At 41.8% G+C, this 13,033-nt stretch overlaps 1 pseudogene; it reads left to right on the forward strand.

Annotated features, from left to right (window-relative positions):
* The window catches only part of LOC127001157 (transient receptor potential cation channel subfamily A member 1 homolog), a 52,728-nt pseudogene extending 44,546 nt beyond the window's left edge, over positions 1-8,182 (forward strand).
* The last annotated feature ends 4,851 nt before the right edge of the window (positions 8,183-13,033 follow it).

The following is a 13,033-nucleotide window of genomic DNA, read 5'->3' on the forward strand; positions in this document are numbered from 1 at the left end:
TCGCCCAAGTTCACATATTTGACAAGGCTTTCATAGGACCTTTGGGCATTTCTAGGAGTAGTTTTATGAGTCTGGCAGTAGTTTAACCCTTCCTCAGTACCCTGAACCCAAGTACAAATATTTGACAAGGATTTTGTGGGAGTTTGGGGCATTTTCAGGAGTAGTTTTATGAGCCTGGTGGTAGTTTGACCCTTCCTCTATACCATGAACCCAAGGACACATATTTGACAGTTCTTTCGTAGGAGTTTTGGACATTTCCAGGAGTAGTTTTATGACCCTGGTGGTAGTTTGACCCTTCCTCTATACCCTGAAACCAAGTACAAATATTTGACAAGGCTTTCGTAGGAGTTTTAGGCATTTCCAGTAGTTTTATGAGCCTGGCAGTAGTTTGACCCTTCTTCTGCACCATGAACCTAAAGAAACACTCATTAGAACCCGATTGACCCCCTCTTTGACCTTTAGAAATGGTTGATTAGAGAACGGAAAGTGTCTTCTAATACTGAACTATATTTTCAGTGTGTTGGCAGATCCTTAAGGAACTCTATGACATGTTGCTCCAAGCCCCTCACTCCTGATGTACCAGTGTGTTAATGTACCCTTTCTTCCCCATCCCATTCACCAGAACCCCAAAATCATCTGTGTTAATAATAATATGACTTCGAGACTCACTCATTTCTTTCTACAGTACTCCGAGATCATGTTTTGACTCCCCCGCTCTCTCTCGTCTCTTCCCCAGTACCCCGAGATCACCTACATCGTGTTCGTGGCCTTCCTGGTGCTCATGTCCATCCTCATCATGAACCTGCTGGTGGGTCTGGCCGTGGACGACATCAAGGCCGTTCAGGACCAGGCCATCCTCAAGAGACTGGCCATGCAGACCCAGGTACAGTAAAAAGAAAAGGTATAAGGATAAGGTTGTATAAAAAGGGTATGTTGATTCAGATTCCACCAGTCATTCTCTTTTTTAACCTTTTTTAACCTCCTTTATTAATCATTTCTTCCTCCTTCTCTCTCTCTCTCTCTTCTCACCTTCTGTAATCCATTAACCCAAATTCCAATAGTCATTCTCTTTTTTATCCTCATTTTTGTTTCCGTCACAATCCTCCAAGTTCCTTCCCTCTTTCCCCTCATTCTTCTTCCTTTTCCTTTCCCTTTTTCCTCCTTTTTCTTTCTCATTCCTTTCCTTCACTCCCAATTTTCATACCACTTCTGTCTCTCTCTCTTCCGGTCTTCATTATTTTCTTCCTTCCTTTCCCTTCTTTTCTTGACACCTCACCTTCTTCCCTCTTTCTCCTTTATTCTTCATCTCTTCCTTTCTCTCTTTCTCCTCAGCTTCTCCTCCTGCAATCCGTTAACCCAAATTCCAATAGTCGTTCTCTTTTTTCATCCTTCCCATTTTCGCTTCCGTCACAATCCTCCAAGTTCCTTCCCTCTTTCCCTTCATTCTTCGTCCTTTTCTTTCCCTTTTTCTTCTTTCATCTTCCTCATTCATTTCCTTCCTTTCTAATTTCCTTACAATCCTTTCCTTTCTCTCTCTTTCTTCACACCTTTCTTCTTCCCTCTCTGAACCTTCATCACATCCTCTCCCTTCCTTCTCACTTTCTCTTCCTTCTCTCCTTTTCTTCCTCCCTTCTAACCTCTCTTCCTTCCTCTTACCTAATCTCCCTTCTCTCATACCTTTCCTCCCTTCCTCCCCAGCCTTTCCCTCTTCCCTCCCTTCCTTCCTCCCTTCCTTCTTTCTCCCTTCTTTCTTCATCTAATCTCCCTTCTTGCATACCTTTCCTCCCTCCCTCCCCAGCCTTTCCCTCTCCCTCCTCACCTTTCCCCTCCCTTCCTTCCTCCTAACCTCTGTCCCTCCTTCTTTCTCCCTCCTATCTAATCTCCCTTTTTCATACCTTTCCTCCTTCCCACCCTCTCCCTCCTCCTCACCTTCGCTCCCTTCTAACCTCCTAACCTCTGACTCTCCCTTCCTTCCTCTTTTCTAATCTCCCTTCTTTCATGCATTTCCTCCCTCCCTCCCTCCCTAACCTCTCCCTCCTCCTCCCCACCTTCGCTCCCTTCTAACCTCCACCCTCCACCCCATAGCTGGTTCTCGACGTGGAGGTGTTCATCCCTGACGCCCTGCGGAGGATGTACACCACAGCGCGGAAGGAGGTGCATCCGAACGCTCGCCACGGCCTCATGTCTCGGATGTTCGGCGACTTCCAGGTCTTGAAGGGCTTTGAGATGGTGGATGACGGAGAGGTGGGTGGCCTTGGAATGGATGAATATGTGTGTGTGTGTGTGTGTGTGTGTGTGAGGGAGAATGGATGAGACAGGGAAAGGGTGTGTAAGAAGGGTGAGAGAGAGTGGATGAGTAAATGTGGAAATGCATGAAAGAGAGAGAATGGATGAGTATGTTTGGGAATGGACGAAAGAGAGAGAGGGGGAGAGGCTGTGTAAGAATGGATGAGAGAGAGAGAGAGAGAGAGAGAGATTGGATGAGTATGTATGTGAATGGATGAGAGAGAGAGGGAAAGGCTATGTAATGGGTGAGAGAGAGTGGATGAGTATATGTGGGAGTGGGTGGATGATGAGGACGGAGTGGCTTCAGAACGGATGAGCATGTTGAATGACAGTAAACACCCATATATTGTTACCATGAAGAATACCAGTACCACCAAACCATAAAATAAATAAACATCATATCTTGTTACCATAAATTCATCCAATCATTCATAGCAAAAGCAGATTACGCATAGCACCCTTTTTAGAATAGAAAATAATACAGTTTTCCGCCCTCCGCTGTGAGAAGTTGGGGGTTAGCATAAGTGAGGAAAGCAAGAACTATGAGGTAAGTGGGTCAGGTCTATCGATAAAGCCTTGGGGTCGTATTATAAGACATTTCGTCGGCCAAGAACACATATTTGACAAGCCTTTCATAGGAGTTTGGGGCTTTTCCAGGAGTAGTTTCATGGCCCTGGTGGTAGTTTGACCCTTCCTCTGTAACATGAACCCAACAACACATATTTGACAAGCCTTTCATAGGAGTTGTGGGCTTTTCCAGGAGTAGTTTTATGGCCCTGGTGGTAGTTTGACCCTTCCTCTGTAACATGAACCCAAGAACACATATTTGACAAGCCTTTCGTAGGAGTTTGGGGCTTTTCCAGGAGTAGTTTTATGGCCCTGGTGGTAGTTTGACCCTTCCTCTGTAACATGAACCCAAGAACACGTATTTGACAAGCCTTTCATAGGAGTTGTGGGCTTTTCCTGGAATAGTTTTATGGCTCTCTAGTGGTAGTTTGACCCTTCCTCTGTGCTGTGAACCTAAAGAAACACTCATTAGAACCCAATTGACCCCCTCTTTGACCTTTAGAAATAGCTGATGTGAGAACCAGAAGTGTCTTATAATATTGACCTTGATCTCCCTCGCTTCTGCTTCTGTCTTGTGGCAAACTACTTCTTCGTCTTCCTCCTTTTATTCTGAATGCCGCAAGATGTTTTGTTTTATAGACACACCCGCCATGACGTGCAGAGGTGCTGGATTTAGATACTGACTGTTGGTTTGCCTAGAAATGTTTTGATTAGTTGGAAGAGGAAAGAAAAATATGTTGGAAATGGCAGCAGTGAAGACCAAGGGTGATGATGATTTTGTTTGTCTGTGTGAATTTATTTGAAGGATCTTGTATGCTCTTTACTTTATGCATTCTCAGAAATCACATTAGTGCAAAGTTGTTGTTTTTTTATAGGACGAAGCATGCGTGAAAAGCAAGTGTGATGATGATTGATTTTAGTCTGTGAATTTATTTGAAGGGTCTTGTTTGCTCTTTACTTTATGCATTCTCAAAACTTAAATTAGTGTAAAGTTTTTTTTTATAGGACGAAGCATGTGTGAAAAATGTGCCTCCTTGAAATAACCCTGAAAGTTTTTAAAGATCAAGTTTTGTTTATTCAGTGTGGAGGAACAGCTTTTGAATCAGTGTATAGTTTTAGCCTGAATCCAATCATTTTTAGGCATGAAATAACTGCTTTGGGATTACTGATCTCTTTGTTATTTAATATTAATCTATATTCTGTAATCAATAGAGAGGGACAGATGAATGAAACCATATTTAATGCATTACCAGTGTATAAAAGAATGGTTGTCAGGCTCCCTAAGAGATAAATGTATGAAAATTAACCATCAGAAAAGTAAAATATGGAAACAAAACACCAACTCATAGACTAACGGACACATAAACTCTAATAAACACACATAATCACACATGGAATTAATTAGGAATGTATGTATTGTTGCATTTTGTGATCAGTCAACTGTCCACCAACATCCACCAACTGTCAATCAGCTATCTGTCTTCTTTCCTTCTAATTCAACATCCTTATTTTCCCTTATCTATCTGGCTTTCTAATTATTTTCTTCATCCCCAAAATATGAATGAACAGGAATCAATGTGCCATGACCTCAAACAGCTATCTATCTTCTTTTTTCTTCCTTTTTTCTTTTCATTTAACATCCCTGTCTCCCTTATCTATCTCCTTATCTAATCATTTTCCTCACCCACCAACACATGAATGAACAGGAATCAATTTGCCAAGACTTCAATCAGCTATCTATTTTCTTTTTTCTTCCTTTTTTCTTTTCATTTAACATCCCTGTCTCCCTTATCTATCTCCTTATCTAATCATTTTCCTCACCCGCCAACACATGAAGGAACAGGAATCAATATGCCAAGACCTCAAACAGTTATCTATTTTCTTTTTTCTTCTTTTCATTTAACATCCTTGTCTTCCCTTATTCCTTTCCCTCCCCTCCCTTTCTAATCATTTATCCCCTCCCTCCCCTCCCTTTCTAATCATTTATCCCCTCCCTCCCCTACCTTTCTAATCATTTATCCCCTCCCTCCCCTCCCTTTCTAATCATTTATCCCCTCCCTCCCCTCCCTTTCTAATCATTTATCCCCTCCCTCCCCTCCCTTTCTAATCATTTTCCTCACCCGCCAACAGATGAATGAACAGGAATCCATGCGTCAGGACCTCAATCACCTGAAGACCACCATGGAGGCGCTGCGCTCACAGAACCAGCGGCTGCACTCCCTCCTCGTGGCGCTCACCTCCCTCACTGGCAAGGGCGGGGAACAGCCTTCAGTGGAGCCGGACTTGGCCAGGCTCTTGTGGTAGAGGAGTAGAGCGCTATTTTCATATACTTACAATTTTACAAAGTTTATGAGTAGAGATATTTTGCAGGACTAGAGTAGAAATAGGATATTGTAGGAATAGGAGTACATAGTGTAACCTTGACAAAGTACATACTAGCAAGACTCTATTGAGGACTATACTGATTAAGAGTGGTATTTTCAGGAGCAGTCTGTCTGAAGTTCTGTAATTCCTTCTTGTTTTCCCGTTGACGAATCTCACACCACTGATATAGAATGGTCAAAACTGGTTAAACTCATTTCATATACCTCGTTCCCACTCTTCCTTTACATTTCATTCCATTCCTTTTTCTTTTTTCTTGTTTTGTTTTCTTTTTTTTGTCTTGTCTGCACCTCTTATATACGGTAACTCATTTCCAGTGCACGTACTCTTGATTGCTGTGCTGCGTTCCATGTCCACGTCTGATGAACATGACACAGTTGGCAGGATAACTTTCAATTCTCCCTGACCTCTTCATTCTATCACACTCCCTTCCTTCCTTCCTTACTTCTTTCCCTCCTTTCCTCCCTTCTTCCTTTACCTCCCTCCAGCCTCCGCCTGCATTCCTTCTTCTCTCCTAAACAAAAGTCGATAACAAACTCCTTGGAGAGAAACATTGAATATAACACTCTTCCTAGCTTCTTCCCCTCTCCTCGATTTTCAAGCTAGTGGAATTACGGACAAATTTAAATTTACTCCATAAGTGCGAGGGTTGCAGGACTTCCCTCAGACTGCTCACCACACACACACACACACACACACACACTTTATGGGCATTGCCTCCAGAAATCTCTCAGGATAATTAAGCTATGCAAAGTCGAGTGCAGCGTTTAAGAGCCTCCCCAGCAGCTGCAAGAAGATATACCAAAACCAACATCTTCCATCCACAAAGAATCACTCTATTTTCTATATGAACAAATGTCTCTAAGGTTGTAATAAGGGCGTACTTACACTTTACAACCCCTGCACACTTTTAACTTTAGTGTAGAATTTAGCTGACAGGTCTCCGATATGTATTTACGACCATGCAGATTTGTATATAAGTAGAATGTAGGTGGCAAAATGTAACCTCTCTCTGTTTATATGTTAACCATCTATCTCTGTCCTTTCTTTATCTTTCTATGTTGGTATCTCTCTCTTTGTCCACTATCTTTATCTTTCTATGTAGCTGTCTCTTTTTCTCTCTCTTTCTCTGTCCTTCTATCTCCATCTGTCTCTGTAACTATCTCTCCCTCTTTCTGTCTCTCTCAATCTATCTATCTCTCTATATAGCTATCTCTCTCTCTCTCTGTCTGTCTCTCTATCTACATTTATCTCCGTAACTCTCTCTCTCTTCATCTCTCGCTACAATATTGAATAAGAGATAAAAAAAAAGTGCTTTGGTGCCAACCCATGACACCTCCATAGACTAAGAAAGTAATCTGACTCGCTGTTCCGTACTCTGTTATATCGACGTCCGTGCTTCCCTGTCGTAGTTTTATGCCGCTGTGCGAAAGAGTAAGCAGAGCAGCCGAGGGGATGAAGCATAGTGTTTAGGCAGCTTCAGAGGGGAGTTAGATAGCTTTAGAATAATGTTTAAGCAGCCTCATTTCTTCTCATAAGCTCCGAGGTTGTCATACGAAGCCTTGTGATTTTGAGTCTTACCGAATGTGTTGTTATGGGGTGATTTTTATTTTATATTTTTTTTTATTTATTTATTTATTTATTTTTTTTACATCAAAGGATACGGCTCAAAGGCAACAAAAAGGGTACAAAAAAAAAAAAGGCCCGCTACTCGCCGCTCCCCTGTGTTGTGTGTCCCGTCCCTCTCAGAAGCAGGATGAGACTTCACATTCTTAACTTTTATATCGCAAAGTCTTTAGTTGCAGTCCATTGAAAAGACAGTGTATGTACTTATAAGAGCAGTGTAGACTTTTGTACATCTGATGCTCTTTTGTTCCCAACGTTTATTGCCTTGCCTCCTCCCTAAATTGACCTCTCTTTCGGCCACTTCTTTTGATCCTTTTTTGTAGGAGCAGCAAGTAGCGGGCTTTTATTTTATTATTGTTTCCTTTTTTTGTGCCCTTAAGCTGTCTCCTTTGTTGTAAAAAAAAAAAAAAAAAGGACCCTCTATAGAATCTCCCATAGCAACAGTCGATCCTAAGCCTACCACCTCACCGTTGGAAGGACAATCTTCGTATTTGTGAGAGAAATGCTCCACTCTGCTTGCCAACCTGTACACCGCTATCAGAGCTCCTCTTTCTCTTCTTCTCTTCAGGGTTGTGAGCCCCGTGCTATTGAGTCTCTCCTCATAAGTCCGATCTCAGAGTTCCCCAAGCCTGCCAGCTCACCGTTGAAAAGACAGTCTATGTATTTGTGAGACCTGGTGTATGTGTACAGACTCTTACATATCCGCTGCTCTCTTTTCTTTATTTTTGGTGCCATGTTTCATCCAAGAAGACCCTCAATGGAATCTCCCACAGCGTCAGTCTATCCCAAGCGTACCATCCCACCGTTGAAAAGACAGTCTACGAATTTGTGAGACCTGGTGTATGTGTGCAGACTCTTATATATCCGCTGCTTTCTTTTCTTTATTTTTGATGCCATGTTTATCCAAGACCCTCCACAGAATCTCCTACATCAGCAGTTCATCTCAAGGCTACCATCCCACCGTTGAAAAGACAGTCTTCGTATTTGTGAGACCTGGTGTATGTGTGAAGACTCTTATATATCTGCTGCTTTCTCTTCTTCATTTTTGATGCCATGTTTCATCCAAGAAGACCCTCAATAGAATCTCCTACAGCATCAGTTCATCCCAAGACAGTCTATGTATTTGTGAGACCTGGTGTATGTGTGCAGACTCTTATATATCTGATGCTTTCTTTTCTTTATTTTTAATGCCATTTTTCATCCAAGACCCTCCACAGAATCTCCTACATCAGCTGTCCATCCCAAGCCTACCATCCCTCCAATCCGCAAGTGTACTTTCGATAGTGGCTTGAACTCGTAACATTTATACCTGAACGAGACACAGGTGTATAAGGTAACCACTGAAGCCTTTAGTCGGATATGTAGATGAAGCCTTATAGCCATGTACTTACAGAATGTGGAGGTTGAACTCATAACATTTCTCCCTGAACAAGACACAGGTGTATAAGGTAACCACTGAAGCCTTTAGCCAGATATGTAGATGAAGCCTTATAGCCACGTACTTACAGAATGTGGAGGTTGAACTTGTAACATTTCTCAAAGGTAGAAGGTAAACATGGAAGCAGTCAGGTAGATTGATGAAGCCTTATAGCCATGTACTTACAGAATGTGGAGGTTGAACTTGTAACATTTATACCTGAACAAAATGCAGGTGTAGAAGGGAAACATGGAAGCAGTCAGGTAGATTGGTGAAGCCTTATAGCTGTGTATATATAGAAGGTGTGTTATGCCAGGATTTGTCATCAATAAAAAGTATCCATTATGCAGAAAATACTAAGGAAATACTATAAGGGTGATGTATATAAAGTATGATGTAATTATGTTTTAAGATAGATTTTTTATTTTTTTTTATTTATATTTTTTTTTACAGCTTATGAAACAGCTCAAGGGCAACAAAAAAGGTGTAAAAAAGCCTGCTAGAATTGTACCACATCATAAAAAAACATAATTACACCATATATTACGTGATTTACAACACTTACCATGATATCTCTGGTATTATATATATACTTTGCGATGATGATAAATTTTGGCATTACAAGTAACGTTGCCAGATTGTCGTACTCAGCCGATTATATTTCCCGACTTCCTACCCCCAAAATGTCTTCTGGGCTCCAATAACGAAACTCATAGTTATCGTTAAAAGAGTTAGATTCTGATGTTTCTTGGCAATAGTTAGACTTCAGAAACCGGTAAATACTATGCTCTGAGTACGACAATCTGCGGTGATTACAAGCGGAGAGCCTTCATTAGGAGAACAAAGCTAACACGTACAAGCATGTCTGGAGCCTTTCATGACAAGTAGAGGAAAGGAGAGCAGTTCCTCCTTAAATATAGATTCCTAAACATACGCACAACTTATATAGCGAGGAAAACGTACAGTAGAATTTGATACCTTTACACCGGTTTATAGAATTGTCGTAGAGTTGTGTTAAAAGGCCATTATAAAGATCCCATGAAGTATCTCCTCCTGAACAGTGGAAATTAAGTAGATTCCACAATATACGCACAACTTTTATAGCGAGGAAAATGTACAGTAGAATTTGATACCTTTACACCAGTTTATAGAATTGTCATAGAGTTGTGTTAAAACCATTATATAGATCCTGTGAAATCCTATTTCCTCCTGAACAGTGGAAATTAAATGGATTCCTAAATATACGCACAACTTTTACAGCGAGGAAAATGTGTGGTAGACTTTGATACCTTTACACTGGTTTATAATATTGTCATAGAGTTTATTGATGCCACTCAGCTGTATAGATCCCATGAAATATCTCCGCCTGAACAGTGGAAATTAAATGGATTCCTAAATATACGCACAACTTTTACAGCGAGGAAAACGTACGGTAGAATTTGATACCTTTACACCGGTTTATAAAATTGTTGTAGAGTTGTGTTAAGGCCATTATATACATCCCATGAAATATCTCCTCCTGAACAGTGGAAATTAAATAGATTCCTAAATATACGCACAACTTTTACAGCGAGGAAAACATACGGTAGAATTTGATACCTTTACACTGGTTTATAATATTGCCATAGAGTTGTGTTAAGTCCACTCAGCTGTATAGATCCCTTGAACTTCAACTATCTCCGCCTGAACAGTGATAATTAAATAGATTCCTAAATATACGCACAACTTTTACAGTGAGGAAAACGTACGGTAGACTTTGATACCTTTTCACAAGTTTATAATATTGCCATAGAGTTGTATTAAGGCCACTCAGCTGTATAGATCCCATGAAGCATCTCCGCCAGAATGAAAAAGATTAAAATAGATTCCAAAACAAACGCACAACTTTTATATAGGAAAGCGTGCAGTAGAATTTGATACCTTTACACTGGTTTATGATATTGTAGCTTTGCATTGAGGCCAACTTAGCTGCATAGGTCCCATTAAGTATCTCCACCTGAATGATAAGAATAAATGAATAACCTGCACTATAAAAATAAGACTTAAGGCCAAAACCGACACGTAGATGATATATATTTCCTACATAGCACAAAGACATCAGTCCGTGAATGATAAGTAATGGTTGTTGGGTAGAGGCTAATTTGAGGTGAAGCTCTCTAAGAAGATGACAAAGAAGTTTAAAATGACCTTCTCACAGCATTTTTATTTCAGTTTATTAAAGATGATGGACCAATATTTTGTGTCCAGGAAAGTTGCCACCCCCAGCTATGTCTGTTTCTTCTTCTTTTTCTTCTTCTTCTTATTATTATTATTGTTATCTTTTTTTACTCCTAAAGCCCTATGCATGACTAGCTACCCTTGCATTTGTACATATACTTTATTATTTTATACATGTTAAGTTTATATTCTTCAAGTTTATACCATTGATAGTTTATATAATGTTCCCCACTGACATTTTTATTTTATTTTTATTATTATTATTATTTTACTCCTGAGATTCTGTACATTCCTATCCTTGCATTTATACGCTCTCCATTTTCGTATACACTTGTTGTTCATTTAGTATTTGTTCTAACTTTATGCCATTGATAGTTTGTAATGTTATGCCGAAAATTTACCCCAGTACAATGCTTAGGCCTAAATAATTAACAGTTGTCTTGTCTGTGCCAAATGTGCAATACTTATTGAACTCAGTTAAGCTAAGCCGGAGAAAGGCTCGGTACTCATTAATTTTAACATATATAGCGACTTATAATGGTCACATATATTGATGCATAAATGATGTACTCAATAAAATGTTCTCGATAAGGGAGTTTTTTTATTACTCCTCCAATCTTACATGCCTCCTACCCCTTTCTTTCCCTCCCTCCCCTTTTCTTTCTTTCCTCCCATTCCTCATCCCCTTTCTTTTCTCACATTTTTCCTTCCCTCATTTCCCCTTTCCCTCCCTCCCATCCCCTTTCTTTCCCTCCCTCCCCTTCTCTTTCTTTCCTCCCATTTCTCATCCCCTTTCTTTTCTCACATCCTTCCTTCCCTTGTTTCCCCTCTATCTATCCATCCCTTTCTTTATCTCCCTCCCATTCCCTTTCTTTCATTCCCTTCCTTTCCTCCTATTCGTCTTCCTCGTTCTTCTCTAACATTTTTCCTTCCCTTGTTTCCCCTCTATCCATTCATCCTTTCTTTCCCTCCCTTCTGTATGTGTGTGGAAGTGAGGGGTAGTTGTTAGATGATTAAAACGAGTGAGAGAGAGAGAGAGGAAAGGGAGAGAGAGAGGAGAAAGTGCTCGTTTGTGTAATTAGCCTCTTCTCATTAAGTGATGTGAGATTCGGACTCAGGCTGAGGAGGTGGTTCAGATGATGTGAGGCATGCGCGCTGTGTTAGCAACGGAAAGGCCTGAGGAATGAAGCGAATTGAAAGCTGTTCCCGATTATGAGGAGGGCAGTTGGCCGCCAGCAAGCACACACACCAGAAGGCCCCGCGAGGCCTTCATGCGCCCAGGGGCGGGTTCTGTGCGAGGCACCTGCGTCGGCTGTGCCGGGTCAGGTGCCCGCTGTTGGGAAGAGGCCTACGACGGCGGCGGCAGATCAGAAGCGGACCACTGACTGCGGCGACTGGCGCAGCCCTTATTTACTGTTGCTGATACTCAGTTTAATTGCTGCAAATAAACTGCACTGCAGAAAAAGTGTTTGTTGTGCTCCTCCACTGGCCTCTACAAGCTATCTGGGCATTGTGTCCCCAGGCACTCCCTCGACCTGAAATTGATACCACAGTATGACGGCAGTGGCACCGTCTGTGGGTGGAATGGATAGAAAAACTAGAACTCGTCTGCAGAAGTTACGGAGAAAATTGATGATGTGGCCAATTGTGATCCCTCTTAGCCTTTCTGGGGTGCATTTGCTGTTTATCTTCAATTGGAGAAAGGGAAAGAAGAAGAAGAGATAAAGGAAGCGCCTGGCCCATTTTGCCGCCGGACCCCTATGCAGCCTATGAACAGTTCGTCAGCCGAAATTGACACCAGGTGAAAGTCTGGCGTCTTTCTAGCTGAGCTGCGGCGCCTGTCTTCTCTGTTTGCATGGGGATGTCTGAAGGGCCTGAAAGCATTGCATTTTGTTTCTGGCCTTCAGAGTGTTCGGCAGTTGCCAGAGCTGGATCACGAATGGGCACTGGACATTGGACAGCTCCTAACTCGAGCGAGGGCTGTCATACGGATGATGGGACTTCTGGTATTCAGGAAGCATGTCTTGCCCAAGGAGACAGTAAACAGATCAGCGCCTCCAATCAACGATGTTACATCTGCGACGGCGTGAACCACTTTGCCAGGAACTGCTTGGCTCGTCGTGACAGGCACCCAACAGAGGACTTTCTCCAGAGACGCCGTGTGCGGTGCTTTATCGTTGTCGGTGTTCTAGGGCCATGTTTCATCAGCGTGCTCGGGAAACGCGAGTGGAGGAGGCGTCAGCGCCAGTCTCTCCTCAGAAGAAAGATTAGTGAAAGAGGCGCTACCAACTACAGTAGTGACATTGAACGGGGACAAACTTTAGCAGTATTGGTTGATACTGGCATGCTCTCGATGCGTGGCTCATGTCTCCTGCTGTAAGAACTGGAAGAAAGAGGCGGTGTCCATCCTGAATATTATTAGTGGGAAGGAGCAGCAGTTAATGTGAGGGGCACAGGTGTTGTAAGAAATCAATTGGATAACGGTGCTGTTGCCGAGTTGAAGTGATTGTTATTTAGTAGTCAAACCCACTGGGATTC

The sequence above is a fragment of the Eriocheir sinensis genome, chromosome 20, assembly GCF_024679095.1.
Source record: "Eriocheir sinensis breed Jianghai 21 chromosome 20, ASM2467909v1, whole genome shotgun sequence".
NCBI classification, from domain to species: domain Eukaryota; kingdom Metazoa; phylum Arthropoda; class Malacostraca; order Decapoda; family Varunidae; genus Eriocheir; species Eriocheir sinensis.